The following is an 18,365-nucleotide window of genomic DNA, read 5'->3' as shown; positions in this document are numbered from 1 at the left end:
CCCAGGTGCAGAGATCAGGGAAGGGGGCTCGGTGGCTCCCCCAGCACAGCTTTCGCTTGGGCAAGTGGGGGGCCAGCCTGCCGTGCCACCTGCTCAGCCCCTCCCGGCCTCCCCACCCCACCCCTAATCAAGCAGTGGAAGATGGTGGCCACTGAGGCCACCATAGGCAATTTAATTGGAGGGTGGTCGAAACCTAGACTCCTATGGGGAAGAAACAAAAGAGAAACAGGGGTCAGAGAAAGAGAAACAGAGCCTCCTGGGGTGGGGACGGGGGCCTGAAATGGGCCTGGCCTCTGGACTGTCTCTGAGGCGCCTAATGGAGGGCCTGGTGCGAGCTTTCTTCCAGATTATAAAGTGTGTTCACAGCCATCATCTCACCTGACCCCCAACAGCCCTGTCGGGGCAGGGGTGATGACTGTCCCCATTCTGACAAATGAGGATACTGAGGCCCAGAGAGGGTGAGGAGCCTGTCCAGGGTCACACAGCTAGCAGTGGAAAGGCAGGGCGGGGGTGAAGGCCTGAAGCCAAGGCCTGAGCTTTTGCCTGGCTCCCTGCTCCTTCTGACATCTGAGCTCTTGGCTCCTGGCCTGTTCCACGGGGAGGCCCTCTTGGACCCAGGGACCCCCCAAGTCTTACCTCCCCCATCTTGCTACCAGAAGTCTCAGCTCCAGCAGACAGACGGCCCCTTGTCCCCTCAAAGACCTTGGCTTTTTCTGCTCCCTCCATTCCCCTCCTTTGTGGAAAGGCCTCCTGGTCCTCCTCCAATAGGAATGCTCCACCGTCAGGCCCAGCTCAACTCTGCTTCCTCCAGGCAGCCTTCTCGGAGCACCCAGGCCTCAGCAATCTCCCTTCCCCTAACTCTTACAACCTTCACTTATTCCACCCCGAGTTCTCCACAGGGTAGTGGGTGCTGAGAAAGATGTGTCTCTCGCCTCACCAAGCTCAGTCTAGAAGGGCGTGAAAAAGGCCTTGGCTGAGAGGCAATGACAACGTACAGTGTGAGGGGAGCTGCCTTGGGGGCATGGCTCCCACACGAGGGGCGCTGAGCCCGACCTGGAGTGTCCAGGGAGCCTTCCCGGACGAGGGGGCCTAAGCCGTCCCACGGGATGTGACAGGGTCAGCTGCAGGGGCTTTCTGTCCCCCTCCTTCACTCGGCCAACAAGGCCTGCCGACCACTCCAGCTTCATCTCACCCAATCTCCCCACATTTTCTTCCCCTGGCCTCCTTCGTTGTTCCCTCCGTGCCTGAAGGATGCCACCCTCCCTCCCACAGAAGATGGGAAGACTATGCTAGTCCTTCTGCCCAGAATGTTCCCCCTCCCACTAGTTAACTCATTCTCCCACTAGTGAATCTCAGTTCAATTTCTGCTCCCTTAGGGAAGAACTCCAGACCAGCTCAAGCCCCCACATTCCACGCTCTCGCATTCCAGGGCTCAGAGCATCTTGGGAGACAGACACAGTGTGGCAGTTAGGTGTGGGTCCCTAAGGAGAACTAGGCTCCTTGGGTCCAAATCCCGCCTCTGCCATTTCCTAGCTCCATGTCTTTGGGCAAGTGTCTTGACCTCCCTGTGCCTCAGTTTCCCTATCTGTGAAGTGGAGATGTCAGTAGCATCTGCCTTACTGGGTGGGGGTGAGGATTACATGACCAGTTCACATGGCACACTAGAACAGTGCCTAGCTCATAGCAATGGCTCCATACAGTTAAGTATCATTCTCTTTGTTAGTACCTGGTACATTTGATGTTTATTTACAGGATGACACAGCAAATGGCTGACTCTCCCAGTGGATGCAAACCTCCTTGATGACAGAGCCCGCGGCTGTGTTTGCTCATTATTTTCTCTGCTGTGCCGGGTAGAGTTTAGTGCTTTACAAATATTTGTGGAAGAAAAGAATGATTGGCAGTGGGTCTCGCTGGCCCCTGTGATCTCAGACCCGGAGCATTTGGGCTGGAGGGGCTCTGACAAATCCTCTAACCGAAGCCCCTCCTTCCACAGACGAGCAAAGGTTGCTGCTGGCTGACATCCCCCTGGCTCCCCATCTCACAGGGCTGGGCAGCCCCTGCCCCTTCATCTCCCCGGGGAGTTCTGCTCAATCAGCAGACTGAGGGCATGGTGAAATCTTGGACCGAGGCGTCCATTTCTGTCTTGATTCAGAAAAAAATTGTGGCCCGTTGTGTTGTGGAGCAAATACATTCCCACCGCAGCTGGATGAAGCTGCAGGCTTCACTTCGACCCTGAGTTATTGCTGTAATTCCGTCTCCGTGGTAACAAGTCTGGACCAAGCCGTCAGCCAGCAAAGACTGGGCAAAGGGCTCCTCATCCGCGGGCCCCTCCCTGCTTGTCCCTGGGCTAAGACGCCAGGGGCAGTGTTCTCCCCCCAGCCTCTTCCCTGACGGACTCCTCTGCAGGAATCCCAAGTGGACCGCAAGGGGAGGGCAAGAGGGGAGATGTCGCTGCAGCAGAGGCCCCCATCGGGCCCAGAGCCGGCCTAGTTAGAGCAGGGATGAGGGTGCCCGGCTGCAGGGGCAAAAAGGCAGGCTACTGGGTGCCATCCCACCCCAGCTCCTTCTGCTGCCAGGATGGGCTCTGGTGGATGGTGCCACACACTGCGGGGTGGGGGTGGGGGGAAACAGACAGACAGACCCGAGGCTCTGTAGATAGCGGGCTGAGCCCCAGCGCAGGCGGACCCAAGCAGCTGTTGATGATTCATTGATATGTAGATGAATACCTGCTCTGTGCCGGCAACGGATGAGGAAGTGGGGAGGAAAGATAATAGCAGGTGGATCTGCCCTCAGTAGGTGGGGGGACACACAGATGGACACACACACACACACACACACACACACACACACACACACACACACGGAATGACCCAAACAACGGAAAGCAGCCAATCAGAATAAAGAGTAACGGATGCTCCCTTCAGTGAAGAAAGCAAGATGCAATGAGCCCCTGCCTGTGTCTGGATTTTCTCTGGAAGGGGGCCCAAGACACTTGACAGTAGCCACCTGCTGGGAGTGGAACTAGATGGAGGCTGAGGCAGGGTCAGAAGACTTACTTTTCATTGTATTCTCTTTTCTACTTTTTGAATTTTGCGCTCTGTGCATACCTAACCAAAGCAAACCAAAAGCAAAGCCGAGGTGAAAAGCAGCTCCCGAGATGAATGCTAAAACAGGGTGTGACCTACTTCCTGCTGGGCCGGAGAGGAGGAGGGGGCAGCTCTGACCTCGAGGGCTCCTCCCCTCAGCATCTAAGAGTTCTCATCTGCCTGGGGGGGAGGTGTGTGTGTGTGTGTGTGTGTTTCTGTCTGTCTATCTGTCTCTGTCCTTACACGTTTTGGGATGTGTGGATGTCCTAGGTTGAATAGTGTCCCTCCCAAATTCCTGTCCACCTGGAACCACACAATACGACCTTATTTAGAAATAGGGTCTCTGCAGATAAAATTAGCTAAAATGAAGTCATCCTAGATTAGGGTGGGCCCCAAATCCAATGACGGGCGTCCTGATCAGAAGGCGACGTGGAGACACACAGAGAAGGCTGTGTGACGATGGAGGCAGAGACCGCGGCGATGCAGCTACAAGGAAGGCTAAGGTTGCCAGCAGCCCCCAGAAGCTAGCAAGGGGCCCGGCGGGATTCTCAGCCAGGGCCTGCAGAGGGAGCGTGGCCCCGCCAGCTGTGTGACGCAGCCTCCAGCCCCAGAACGACGCGAGAATAAATGTCTGTTGTTTACAGCCACTCAGTTTAGGGTAATTTGTTGCAGCTGCCCTAGGACACTAATACAATGGGTCTATACATTTGTGTTTGTGTTTTTTGAGGTGTGAGTTTTGTGTATCTGTGTATGTTTTAAGGGGCATTTGGGTGGCTTGGGAATGTGTTTGTGACCATAGTTTGGGTTGTGGGTGCCTGTGTGTGTTTGGGGTGCATGCATGTCTATATGTTCGCCTGTGTGCACGTTGTGTTGTGTACGTCTATGCATTGTGTGTGTGTGTATTCGTGTGTTTTGCTATGTTCGTGAGCAGATGCGTATACAGTCACTGATTTCTAGGGTCTCTCTCGGCCCTAACACCCCAGATGTCCACCCTGGGGCCACAGCTGCATGGGTTGGCCTCAAGGGGATGCTGGCCAACGGCGGTGGGGACGGACTAGCATCAGGGCCAGGTGGGAGCAGCACCCCCTCTCCTATAGGGCCCCCTGGTTTGGGGCAGGTCTACAAGGACTGTCCCCCATTGCATCCATCCTGTCAGCAAAAGGGTCTCCAGCTCAGGAGCGTGGGGCCAGCAGGAGCCAGACCTGCTTTCAGCAGAGCAGAGTCCCCCGAGAAAGACTCGACCTCCTGTGAAGCTGAGTGGCTTCGCCCCCAGAGCAGTGGTTCTCAGACTTCGGTGCATCAGCATCATCCGGAGGGCTGGTTCAGCAGACAGCCAGGCCCAGCCCTGAATTCCTGATGCAGTCGGTCTGGGGTGGAGCTGAGAATCCTCTTCTGTGCTCCCAGCACCCCTTGCACCAGGCCTCTGGAGTGCACTTATGCCATCCTGTCATGGTTTCTTGGGTCTGTGTACCCACGAGAATCTTGTGGCTAGACTATATAAGTGCCTTGAGTACAGGAAACAGAGTCTGACCCATTATTTTGCTGAATAAATGATTTCATGAGTGACAGGTGGGCGGCTGGGAGAGACAGATTGAGAGAAGAGGGTTGAGCCTGCATCTCTGAGCTCCTGCATGATGCTGACACTGCTGGACCAGGGACCTTGCTTCGAGAATCATCACGTTAGACCATATAATGGGATGGGGCTCCTCTTCAGCCTCCTCCGCCTCCCCCAGGCCACGGTGTGGGCACCCTGGTCTTTCAGGACAGGCTCTGGAAAAGTCAGGCTGGCAGGCTCAACCCTCTTCTCTCAATCTGTCTCTCCCAGCCGCCCACCTGTCACTCATGAAATCATTTATTCAGCAAAATAATGGGTCAGACTCTGTTTCCTGTACTCAAGGCACTTATATAGTCTAGCCACAAGATTCTCGTGGGTACACAGACCCAAGAAACCATGACAGGATGGCATAAGTGCACTCCAGAGGCCTGGTGCAAGGGGTGCTGGGAGCACAGAAGAGGAGCACCTGACTGAGCCATGGGAAATCCGGAAGGCTGCTTGGAGGAGGTGCTAGCCAAGGCAGCTCATAAAGGATGGCTAGCAGTCGTCACATTAGTTGAGGACTTACTGCCAGGCCCTGTGCTAAGACTCTGCAAGCAGAGGCTCTCTTAACCCTCACAACCCCAAAATGGGAATTATTGCCGCTGAAGGCAAGTTTGAGCCCAGGGAGTCTGCTCCCAGCAGCCACAGTCCCAGCGTCGAGCACATATGGGGCATCTGAGCTGAAGAGGAGCTGCCTTACGGAGGCGGGAAGCAGGGGACAGTGGGGGGCTGGAGAGGGCTGGGGGGACTGGGCAGGACAGTCCAGGAGGAGACCACAGTGCACCGTGCGGAGAGGGAAGAAGGCTCAGACGGTGTTAGGCTCCCCAGAGAGAGTTCGGGTCCCCCAGATGGAAACGCACCACCTCCCACCTCCGGGGCAGCAGAGAGGGGAGGGGCACCAGGCCCCATCTGTCTAAATGGGGCAGGAGCCTCGCTGGCTGCCTCGAGGCGGGAGCTGGAGAGAGGCGGAGGTGGCGGAGGGAGGGGCGCTCTCTGTGAGCGCAGCTGCTCCAGCGATGCGTGGGGGCCAGATGGCAGAGGCCACGGGGCTGGCTCACAGGGCTTCACAGACCTGGGGGCAGAGAGGGCCGGGAACCCGAGGGGCCCGGGAGTCACAGTGCTGCTGTCGGGGGCCCTCCATTTACAGGTTTGCTTGTGATGAGGGGTAGCCCTCGAGAGAGGCTGAGGGCGACCGGCACAACCTCCATGACTTACGGTGGCCCCCAGGCAGTCTCTGTGGGGCTCTAGGGGTCGCTGGCCCCCTCAACCAGAGCACAGGCCCCCCAGCCAGGGGTCAGCCTCATGATGACCTTGCTCCTGCCTCTTGGGTTGGGGGTCAGGAAAGCCACTCGGATCCATGCCGAATGAGGACTCAAATAGCGACCCGAATCCAGAGGATGGAAGCAGAGGAAATGCACTCTGGCTGCAGCAAGAGGTGTTCTAGTTAGACACAAGCAGGCACTGACCCGGGATGCTGAAGGGAGTTGTGGCTGTTTCTGGGGAAGAAGAGAGACCTGTCCTTCTGGCTCTGACAGACTGTGTCTCTGGACAAAATATGATGGGGATTTCTCTCTCCTTTCCTTCACTAGCTCCTCCATCGAATCTCACCAATGTTTAGTTCCCTCTCTCCTTTCCTGCTGGCCTCTCCTTTCTGCCTTCTTTGTCTGAGTGGGCCGAAGCCTCCCCCAGGCTTGTCCCAGCGTAGCTGGGGGCCTTTGCGCTTGGGCACACTCGATGCAGCCCAGCCGACGTCTACTGAGCCCTACACCTGCTGGAGGTGAAAGAGCCATCGGCTCTGCCCAGGGCACTTCCAGCAGGTGGGGAGGCCACACAGCGGGACCAGTGCCTGCACCCAAGGCAGAGGAAGGGCCATGCAAGGAGAAAGGAGCAAGCCAAGGCGACAGGGCTCAGAGACCACAGCCCTGGAGGTGAGGGAAGGCTTCAGGGGGGTGGCAGGTGGGAGTTCTAGGTTGACAGAAACCAGCGAGGACAGGGGCAGAGGGGACAAATGAGTGGAGGAGGGAAGCAGAGAGCAGAATATTCCAGAAATGGCAGGTAGCTTGGCTTGGCTGCAGAGGTCAGGTGAGAAGGATCTGGAGAGATAACAGGCAGGTTGGGGCCAGACCACGAGGTCCAGAACCTCAGGCTGAATGATTTGCATTCCGTAGGCAGTAGGGAGCTATTGAAGGTTTTGGAAGAAGGGCATGACATTATTTGGGCTGGGACTAGAGGGGTTTCTAGATCTTGCTCCTATCCTAGGATCTCATGAAAGGCACCTGGCCCTGATTCTGGGCCCAAGGGCTTCTCAGGGGCTCCTGAGGGGAGCAGACAACTGGCATCTTAAATGTCACTTTTTGGGTGAGGCTGGTCCTGATGACCCTATGTAATAACGCAGCTCCCCTGGCGCTCCCAGTCCCCCTTCCATTCTGTTTTTCCATCGCCTTGATCGCCTTCTTACAGACGTCATCCACAGCTTACGCTGTTTATTGTCTGCCCCCACCCCATTAGAAGGAAGGCCCCATGAGCGCTGGGTCCACATCTGTCTTACTTGCAGCTGAACATTCCAGGACCTGGCACAATGCCTGGAATCCCAACAAATTCATTCATTTGTTGAATGAATCAAGAGAGAAATACCTCTCTGCATGAACCAGCATGGTCTGGTCTGTTCCCTCCCTGTCACTTCGCTCCTGGCCTCCTGAGCTTGGCAGCCCCCGAGCGGAAAACTCTGAGAAAATCAGATGGAACTCGGCTGTTCCCTGCGGCGCCTCTCACCCCCACCAGGAGTCTGGGAAGAGTCAGGCTGCTCCTCCTCCCCTCCCCTGCCAAAAACACCACCCCTTTCCTTCATCTGGGAGTGGAGGTCCAACTAGGGAAAGCAAGAGGCTTGCAGGCCTGAGGCCGCTCCGCCCAGCAGCCTGGAAGAACAATGGTGATGGACTGATCAGATTCACTGCAAGCTACCCGGGGCCACCCATGCGGGCACTGCATGGGAGCTGTGCGCATTTTGCTCCTTTTTTTTTTTTTTTTTTTTTTGGTGAGGAAGATCGGCCCTAAGCTAACATCTGTGCCAATCTTCCTCTATTTTGTATGTGGGATGCCACCACAGCATGGCTTGATGAACAGTATGTAGGTCTGCACCTGGGATGCAAACCTATGAACCCTGGGCCAATAAAGCTGAGTGCACAAACGCAACTACTACACCACCGAGTTTGCCCCCATTTCGCTCCATTTTGGCCTCCCATCAACCCTATGAAATGGGTATTATCCTCCTGTTTTACAGATGGAAAAATAGAGGCTCAGAGAAGCTAACTGACATGGCCAAGGTCTCCCAGCCAGGTGAGGAGCCAGGTTTTGAACACAAGTCCATCCTACTCCAACCCAGTGCCCGTTCCTCCCTGACACACAGCCTCTCTTCCACCAGGGGAGCAGCTGAGATGTGGGGTGTGGAGCTAGCCGAATTCTCTGTCCAGGGCGCCAGATCACAGGTGGTCTCTGCTGGCCTTGGGCTTCCCCTGAGCTACGGGAGCCGAGCTTTTGGCCACCTCCCAGTGATGAATGAGGACAATGATGTCACGTCTGCCGTCCAGCCTGACTTCCTGGGAGAGTGTGTGTTATCACTGTGGGCACTGCCTGTTCTGGCCTGAGGCCAGGCGTCCTCCCCTTGCTCTGAGGTGTACCACGAGGCCCGGAGTTCAAAATAGGGCTCCCTGCACCCGAGGTCCCGGCAGCTCCCAGGGACACCAAACCTACCCCGTGGGCAGGTCCAGCACCCGACATCCAGGGCTGCTCAGGGCTGGGCCACGGTTGGGGAGGCAGAAGAGCTGGAGCAAAGCCCCAGCCGTGGGGCTTGAGGTGCCTGCACTTCTGCTCCTTAGGGACTCAGTTCACCCACCTGGAAGGTGGAAACCCTCTCTCTTAGCAAACGTTACAGATTCCTTATTGCATGCAAGGAAAATGATAGAGTTTCTGTCTTCGAGGTCCTTCAAGGGCAGGTTAGAGCACAGTCACTACATAGGCAATAGGGAGCCATGGATGACTTTAGAGCAGGGGAGTGAGATGATGGCACTGTGCTTTAGGGAGGTGAGTCAGGCAGCAGAGTGTGGCTGGGGGAGAACAGCCTTTTGTAATGATCGGAGCTAAAGTGCATTAAGCACTCCCTGAGTGCTAGATGCTGTCGGCAGTGCTTTACAGTTGTTAACTTTAATCTGTAACCCTAGGGGACTGTTATCCCATTTTGCAGAGGAAGAGACTGACAGTACACTGAGATTACAAGGCTAGTAGGTGGTGGAGCTGGGAATTGAACCCATCTGAGCTCAACTCTCGAGCCTGAGTTCTTTGCCACAATTCGATGCTGCCTCTCGCAGTAACCAGACTGGAGGAACCAGGGTCTGGCAGGGCTGGGGCAGTGGGCGTGGCCGGAGGGACAGAAGCGAAATACTGCCCGGGGCTAAGACTCCTGGCCCCCGAGGGCTACCACAAGACCGACCAGGAAATTTAAAGGCGATGTGAGCATCAAGCCCTGTGATCCGCACAGAAAAGAACCATATCTAAGACGACTTTCATGGATGACAGCAACAATGTTCTTGGCCAATGGCCCGTACAGGATAACGTCTTCTTTCACGCAAAAGAGATCTTAGAGACACTCTCAAACAGAAATCTTATCACAGTTATAGTTCCCTCGACTACCCCATCCTTTCTTGATTTTATTTAATAACTTATTTACTGACCTAAATAGGGATGAAAGCCTCATTTAGATGCTAACCCGGCTTTAACACCTTCTAGCTTTGGACGTCTGATCGCTGCCCATGTCCCTTTCATGAAGGGGGAGGAGTGGCTGGGAGTCACCCAGGAGATGGAAGGAGACGGTAGGAGTTGGGGGCAGAGGCTGGAGGAGGCCCTCTTTGCACAGCTGGCCTGTGCTACCGCTGCCTGGCACGGTTCTCTCGTTTTTCCATGCACACGAGCAGCCGGTTCCCCAAGAGATCCGAGGAGGCAGCTGAGCCCAGGAAGGGCTAGCTAAGGCCCGGGGGCTTCCTGTACTGTTTCGACAAGATTACACCTGACTCCTCTGAGATGTTGAGCTACGAGATTTTAAACCAGACTATTGACATAAGTAATGCTTCAGAGGTAGAAAGAGATGGAGGGTGGATTATATTACTAAGATCCCTTCCAGCTCCAAGAGTCTATGAAGATGCCATCTGTCAGAATCCTTTCCCGAGGAGAACGTGTGGCTAGGTAGGGGACTCTCGGAAGAGCCGTGTCTGGGTGGGTTCTGGGCCTGTCCCAAACAGGGGTCAGCTGGCGAGAGCCACTCAGGAGCCCCAGCTGGCAGCTCAGCCTGGGGGTGTTTCTGCAGGGCAGGGGGAGTCCAGAGGATCTTCAGCCCCCTTCCGAGGCTTCAGGAGCCAGGGTCACGTGGGACAGTGTCCACTGGAAACGGAAGTGGGCCGTTCCTTGCCCCCTCTGGTCAGTTTGTAGGTTTAGGAGGGCTCAGGGAGGGCCTTCGTTCCAGCACTGACTAGACAGCCGCAGGCCACGGGCAGCGGCGGGCCACGCTCCCCAGGCTTGAGTGGGGAGCTGGTGCTGGGGGCTCAGCCCTGCTGGGTGTGGTGATGGCAAGGGCACCTACCTGGAGCAGTGCTGAGGCTTGGGGCTCAGCAGACGGCTTGTCACTGGCCCTCCGTCCTCTCAATCGGTCCTCAGGTGCTCCCAAGTGGCCCAGCCAAGTCCTAGCTCGATTCCTGACCACGAAGGTGGCTCCTCCGAGGCTCTGTGGCACAGGGACAACGAAGCACTGTCAGTGCAGGTGGGCGTGGACTCCAGGCCTCCTCCAGCTTCCCCTCGGCTCCTCCCCCAGCCCAAGCAGGCCAGGCCCCTCGCAGGTCCAACAGGCTTGTCAGCACCTTCCCACAGGCTTGCCTCAGGGAGCTCTGGTGGCAGGAGTTGGGGGGATGCATCCCAGATGCCCCCAGTCTGCCCCCCAGCTCCACATCCATCTGCCCACCCCTGGGGTGGCTGAGCTGGGGAGCCACCCTTCATCCCAGCTGAGCAGGGGCCCAAGGGGAGGGGGAGCATGGATGGAGCACTGCTCTGGGAGTCCAAGCACTTAGGTCTGCTCCGCCTCTTCCCCCGTGGAGCCGGAGCACCCTGCTTTCCCTCACGGGGGTGGGGGGCTTCAGCCTAGATACACAGACACTGCCAGCAGGACTCAGCTGGGAAGATCAGAGGGGGAGACAACCATCAGGTGACTTCAAGTAGGACTTCAGAACCATCTTGTGTGTGTGGGGGGAGGGGCTTGCTAAAATGCAGGTTTAAGGGCCCTACCCTAGCAAAGTGAATCAGAATGTCCAGGAAGGTGCCTGGGAATCCATATTTCAACAGCTTCCCCATGTGGATGCCCATGGAATAAGACTTGCTGGACTACACGCTGGGAAAGGGTCAAGAACTGCATGGATGAACCTTTGCTTACACAGCAAGGGGTCATCAGTCCCTTTCTTCAAAGCAGCATCCTAGGAGCCCAGACTCTGCCGACAGACCAGCCAGGGGGCCCCCGGGCAGCTCGCTGAAACCTCTCTACGTCTCATCTGCCTCGGGACGAAACGAAGATCGGAGCTGATCTCTTGGGCCCTTCCAGATTTAAAATTATGAATGTGAGAAGACATGGACCCACTGAGAAACGAATTTAAAAAGAAAGTTCAAGGCGAGGCATTTTAAATAGTATTCTCCCTTTATAACTGGTTTCTTCTTAAATATTCTTTTTAAATTCTGAAAATAACATGGTTATGGGGAAAAAAAAATCAAATCATTCAAAATAAGACACAATGAAAATTCCCCCTGCTATCCCAGACCTCTGCTCCACTCCCAGACATGAATGGTCAAGTTTCCTGTTTGTTTCCTTTACGAATTTTTCCATAAATATTGACAAATCTATATCTATGCCTGCATCCTTGTTTTAAACCCAACCAGGAACATCGTCCCGGTACCCTTTGTTTTGTTAGTTAACATACATCACACATCTACACATACCAACGCAGACAGATCCCTCATTCTTGTAGCAGCTCCTAGCATTCCACTGAAAAATGCACTATAATTTACCTGAATCTATGCTTGTTGATGGATGTTTAGATTGTTTCTACATTTTTTTTAAAGATTTTATTTTTCCTATTTCTCCCCAAAGCCCCCCAGTACATAGTTGTATATTCTAGTTGGGGGTCCTTCTAGCTGTGGCATGTGGGATGCCGCCTCAGCATGGCCTGACCAGCAGTGCCATGTCGGCGCCCAGGATCCAAACAGGCGAAACCCTGGGCCGCCAAAGTGGAGCACATGAACTTAACCACTCAGCCATGGCGCCGGCCCCTTTCTCTACATTTTTGGTGCACAAACAAAACAGCAATGAACATCTTCGGTTATACATCTTTGTGCACGCATGTGAGATTCGCTGTAGGAGAAATCCCTAGGGGTAAGGAGTCAAAGGTTACACGGATGTGGAATTCTGACAAATTGAACCAGTTTGCACTGCCCGGCCGTGCATGGGAGCACTGGGTACCCCCCCACCCTTGACAGCACTATGCACTATTAAATTTTAAACTTTGCCCATACCAGAGTTGAAAAATGATAGCTTGTTTCAATGTGTAATTCTTTTTTTTTTTTTTAAAGATTGGCACCTGAGCTAACAACTGTTGCCAATCTTCTTTTTTTTCCTTTTCTGCTTTTTCTCCCCAAAGTGCCCCGGTACATAGTTGTATATTCTAGTTGTGAGTGCCTCTGGTTGTGCTATGTGGGACGCCGCCTCAGCGTGGACTGACGAGTTGTGCCATGTCCGTGCCCAGGATCCGAACCAGTGAAACCCCGGGCCACCAACGCAGAGTGCACGAACTTAACCACTCAGCCATGGGGCCAGCCCGCATAATTTTAATTCTTTAGTTATCAGAAAGGGCAGACATTATTTTCAGGTTTATTAACTGATGAGCCTTTATTTGTTTATTTGTTTTTTTCTGTGAACTGTTTATATTCTATCTTACCAATTTTTCTTTTAAAGATTTTATTTTTTCCTTTTTCTCCCAAAGCCCCCCGGTACATAGTTGTGTATTTTTTGTTGTGGGTCCTTCTAGTTGTGGCATGTGGGATGCTGCCTCAGTATGGCTTGATGAGCGGCGCCATGTCCGCGCCCAGGATTCGAACCAGTGAAACCCTGGGCCGCTGAAGCAGAGTGCACGAACTTAACCACTCGGCCACAGGGCCGGCCCCATCTATCTTACCAATTTTTAAGAGGTTTTTCTAAGTTAAGGTAATTAATTGTCATTTGTCTCTTTTTTACTTTTTTGATGGCACCTTTCGCTTACAGAAATTTCAGACTTTTCTACAGGCGAAAATATTTCCCACTAGAGGATCCTAAAAATACTTGCCCCTATTTTTCACTAGTATTGTTAGAGTTTTCTTTCTCTCTTTTTAATCTTTCCTTCTTTTTAATCTTTTCTTCCTGGAATTGATTTTGGTGGAAGGAGTATGGCAGGGCCCAGCTTTATTTTTTTCCCCAAGGGGCTAGACAGTTGTCCCAAAGTCACGTCTGAATAATCCATTGCCTTCCCTCACCACTGCCCTCCCTCTGGATTCAGAATCTCAATGTAACTAGAGAGTAGGATGCATGCAGAGAGCATGAGCTCTGAGACAACTGCCGATTCAAATTCCAGCTTTGCTGGATCTAGAAGTTACCAAACCTTCCTGTGCCTCAGTTTCCTTGTCTAAAACTGGGGAACACAATTGCACCATCTGATAGGGTTATTATGAGGATTAAACGAGTTATTTCAGGTCAAGGGTGTAGAAAGATGCGACTATGTGCTGTCTACAAGAGACTCACCTTAGCTGAGAGAAAGGATGGAAAAAGATATTCCATGCAAATATAAGTAAAAGAGAGCAGGGGTCGCCAAACTTAGATCAGACAAAATATAAGGCAAAAACTGCCAAAATAGGGGCCGGCCCCATGGCCGAGTGGTTAAGTTCGTGCGCTCTGCTTTGGTGGCCCAGGGTTTTGCCGTTTCGGATCCTGAGCGCGGACATGGCATCACTCATCAAGCCATGCTGAGGCAGCATCCCACATGCCATAACCAGAAGGACCCACAACTAAAAATACACAACTATATACCGGGTGGGGGGGTGCTTTGGGAGAAAAAGGAAAAGTAAAATCTTTAAACACAAAAAAACCAAAAAAACCTGCCAAAATAGAAAAAGGAGGATATTATATCATGTTAAAAAGGTCAACTCTCCAGGAAGATATAACAATTATAACTACATATGCACCTAACAGCAGAGCACCCACATGTATGAAGCGAACATCGACAGAATTGAAGGGATAAATGGTAACACAATAATAGTGGGAGATTCCAATAACCCACTTTCAGTAGTGGGTATAGCAACCAGACAGAAGATCAACAAGGAAACAGACGGCTTGAATATGTTCAACACTACAGACCAACTGGACCCAACAGACATATACAGAACACTGCACCCAACAGCAGCAGAGTCCACATTCTTCTCAAGGGCACAGGGAATATTCTTCAGGATAGATCAGGGGTTAGGCCACAGGCCAGGGGCGCAGAACAGCGCCCGGCACATGGCAACTACTATCTGCTGTTGATTACTATGATCACCACTGTCTGGGTCCACTTTTCTGTTCCGTTGATCTGTGAGCCAGTTCCACCATTCGACAAATACCTATTACTATGCGTCAGGCCCTGTTCTAAGCGCTGGGAACCAGGAGTGAACAGCAGTAATAAGAGCTGTTCTTGTCACCTCTGGTCAGACTCACTGCTAGTTATGTTTAGCAATTTTGCTGATATTGTAAATGTTTCCTTCCATTACATTTTAAAAGAGGCTAAGGTTTCCATATAGAAAAGCTATACATTTTGGTTTTTAATATTGTTGGCAGTCATCTTGGTATATCCTTTTATTATTTCTAATGGTTTTTTCAGTGGACTATCTTGTTTTTTTCTTCAGGTGGTCAAGCTTATCTACAATTTTAATTGATAAATTGGTCTCCCTTTACAATTTCTATTTTCGAAATTTGTATTGGCTTGTACTTCCAGGCAACTGTGAAAGAATGAAGGTGATGGTGCTCATTTTTTTCCTTGTAGGGTATGGATATCTGTATACACACATATACATATACATACACACACACATACACACACACACATGCACATGCATAAAATCATGTTAAGCAATATCCATCTACTCCTATTAAATAAGAGTTAAAATTAGAGACACATGTTGAATTTTATCAAATGCCTTTTAGGCATTTTTGGCATTTATGGAGCTTTTTATTTGATTTTCCATCTCCTTTGAACTATTAGTTTGTTCAATTATGTGAATAGTTCTCCTAATATTGAACCTATATTTCTGGAACATAGCCCCACTTGCTTGCAGTGTATTCATTTTTTTTAACATAATGCTGTGTGGTTCTATCTGTTGCTATTAATTTATGAATTCTGCACTAATATTCATAAATGAGATTTTTTTTAGTAATTTTTCTCTTTGTTGTGCTGTCTTTGTTATGTTGTGCTGGCTTCGCAGAATAATTTGGAATCTTTCTTTCTCTATGATCTGGCACAGTTGGTACAACTTAAATAATACTGGAATTCTCTCTTTCTTGAAGGTTTGATAGAAATTAAAAGCCGTTTAAACCTAGGTTTTTCAGAGGGGAGCTTTATGAAGACTGAGTTTCTTCTATGATTATTGGTCTGTTGGAGTTTTCTAGTTTTTCTGGGGTCAAACTAATGATTTATATTTTCTCAGAAAACTATCAGTTTCAGCCGGTTTTCAACTGAATTTGCAAGTGTCTGAGCACAGTATCCTTTAAGAATTCCTTCTATTTTCTCTGCATCAGTGGCTATTTTCCTCCTTTTAATGTTCAATTTTGTATATTTGGCTCATTTCTCCCCCAACCCTCGTTAGATTATCTAGACTTAGAAAAATCATCCACTGACACTCGGTTTTTTTCCTGGACCCTATTTACCACATACACAGCCCAGAATCAGAGGAGCTAGAATCAGGGATGAGGAAGGCAGCCGGGGAGGGGCAGCTTGACAAATACAAGTCATTCAACAAACATTTAAAAAGTGCAAGGAGCCTGCCCATATATTCCCTGGCCTCGCACACCCCACATCTCCCCAACATCCAGTTAAACCGCCCACTCCCACCCTTCCTTCAGCACCCAGCTGTCACCTCCTCTTGGAATTTTCCTGACTTCCCCAGAAAAAGTTAGGCCTTTCCTCTGACATCCCAGATTACTTTTTTTAATTTTGAAAAATTTTAAACACAAGAAGTTTAAGAGTATAAAAGCAATGCAACGAACAAATGTTAACACGCTGTCATCTTTGCTTTAGATCTTTTTTGTTGAAAGTGTTACTGACCAATGAGAAGTCCCTTTTTTCCCTGTTAAGTTCAGCTGCTCCTCTCCCTCTCCAGAGACCCCACAAGCATGAACTGGGCAGGTATTGCAAGATGTTTGCATCCATCAATCATAAATAGTACTGCCTTGTGATTTTTATTAGAATTAAATGCTCACGAATGGTATTATTCTGCAGTTTCCTTTTTTTGAAGTATTGGTTTTTTGAGATTTATTCACACTAATACAGAATGTGTGTGTACGTATATAAGCGTTCATGGAGGTATAATTTACATAAAATAAAATTCCCCAATTCTACCCATTTTAACTGCTGCAAAAATCACATTTTCAGCTGACTGTAGACACTGAGGTTGAGGCCTCTTTGTCAGGTTTCAAACGTGGCTGCCCTGGACATCCTTGGAACTGTCTTCTCACGCACACATATGAGTTTCCCCAGGTAACTGTGTGCAACTGGTCATAAGGAGGCACATTTTCAGCTTTCACTGCCATTGCCAAAACGTCCCCTGGCGCTTCGTACCGCCACAGTTGCCGCATTTCTGAAGCTGTCGTCCTTATCTGTTGACCTGCCTCCCTGCCCTTCCCCGTGAATTACCGAGGGCACGTGTGTGACGCCCACTGATAAATGGAGGGATGAGCTCACTGTTTAGCAGATGAGACGGACTGGAATGGGACAAGCGCGTTAAAGGCTGTGAGACCTCCTCTGGCTGGGATCCAGGGAAGGCTTCATGGAGGAGGTGGCCTTCCAGTTGGGCTTTGAAGGGCAGGGAGACTCTGAACAGATGAGGATGGGGATGAGGACAAGGACGGGCTGGGAGGAGGAGGTGGGTGGGACAGTCCAGGGAATTTGATTTGCCAGAGCAGCGGTTCTCAGCCGAGCGGGGGATGAGCAGGATAGAAAAGCTGGGCACGCGTGCTTTGTAAAAACCTCAGGGTGGTCTGGCACATCCCCCGTTCCAAGTACGAAGAGCCTCCGAGCCTGACTGAGTGGGGTGTGAGGGAAGGGGGTGGGCCGACTGGACAAGTAGCCTGGGCCTAATCCCAGATGAGTCTTCAATGGCAGGCTCTGGGGACCAGTGAGAAGTGACCAGGTCAGAGCTGGGCTCGAAGATGACTCATTCGATAAGCAGGCAGGTAGCTGGGAGACCTGGCCCCTGGAATAAGGCCTCGGCCAGACAGCCTGCTCCTCCCACTCTTTCCCTCCTCTGCCTCTGAGAAAAGATCAGGGCCAGCTGGCCTGGGTTCCCTCCCCAGACCGGCAGAAGAGACTGAGACTCGGGCTCCTCCTGCTCCTCCACTCTGCAGCTCTGGGAGCCTGGGCCCCGGGCTTGCACATCGCTTCCCGTCCCCTGCATCCCAGATGCTCCACGCAGGTGCCTGGGCCAAGGCCCGGAGGAGCCTCCTCAATGAAGCCTGGAGCCAGGGCCTGGCTACACTGCATCTTCTCCCGCTGCCTCGGCTCAGCTCGCCTGAACACGCTTTCAGCATGTCCCGGGGTGTGGGGTGGGGTGGGTGGGGTGGGAATCCTATCCTTCCATTTTCCCTGCTGTCCTTCAGCAGAGCCCAGCTCTGGGCACCCTGCCCAGAGTGGAGGGGAAGGGGAGAAACGCACGACCTTCACTTCCACGTCCTTTTGTCTTAAGCAACTTCAGCAAAACCACGAGCAGCAGCCATAGCAGGAGAGCTGAGGCTGTGTCGGCCGTGCTCTGGGAGGAGGGACACGCCACTGGAATCACGCCTGGGGGCCAGTTTGGGTTCTGGACTTGTGTGTGTGTGTGTGTGTGTGTGTGTGTGGCTATTACAACCTCTCTGAGCCTCAGCATTCTCATCAATCACCTGCTCCGCCCCTCTCCTGGGGTGTGCAGAGGATTACAAAGTAATGACAAGGAGGGTGAAGTCGCTAAGTGGCACCAGGAAGCCTGTTGTTGTTCTGGTGCCTGAGAGGGTCTCTCTGAAGCCTGGCCTAGTTCGCAGCCCTGGGCACAGAGGTCCCAGCCTAGGAGGGACCCCTGGCCCAACACCAGCTTGTTTGCTGTACAAGCAACCTTGCTGTACAAGAACAGACAACCGCCCTATACCTGCCACACACACACCCTCTGGTTCTGAGACGACCTCTCCCTCTGCCAGGTCCTCAGGGATCTGAAGCTCTTTTGAAGGTAACAGCACAGTCCAAACAGTGTCTGGAGCCATCAACGTTGTTGGTCAGCCACTTCCACCAAAGTGTGACAAGCTAGACCAGAGCCCACTGGACAGCCCACCACTGAGCAGGTGAAGGGGCAAG

General features: G+C 52.1%; 1 protein-coding gene across 36 annotated transcripts in view; it reads right to left on the bottom strand.

Moving 5' to 3' along the window:
* TMEM63C (transmembrane protein 63C) overlaps positions 1-18,365 on the bottom strand; it is a 77,940-nt gene that overhangs the window by 49,672 nt on the left and 9,903 nt on the right. For all 36 annotated transcript variants that reach the window (XM_070250248.1, XM_070250254.1, XM_070250258.1 and 33 more), the window contains exon 2: positions 10,313-10,453. The gene's annotated coding sequence lies outside the window, so the exon portion shown is untranslated. The remainder of the gene's footprint in view (positions 1-10,312; positions 10,454-18,365) is intronic.

Source organism: Equus caballus, chromosome 24, assembly GCF_041296265.1.
Source record: "Equus caballus isolate H_3958 breed thoroughbred chromosome 24, TB-T2T, whole genome shotgun sequence".
Taxonomy (NCBI): Eukaryota; Metazoa; Chordata; class Mammalia; order Perissodactyla; family Equidae; genus Equus; species Equus caballus.
The sequence above is the reverse complement of the archived record's forward strand: the minus strand, read 5'-3'. Positions and strand labels throughout refer to the sequence as shown.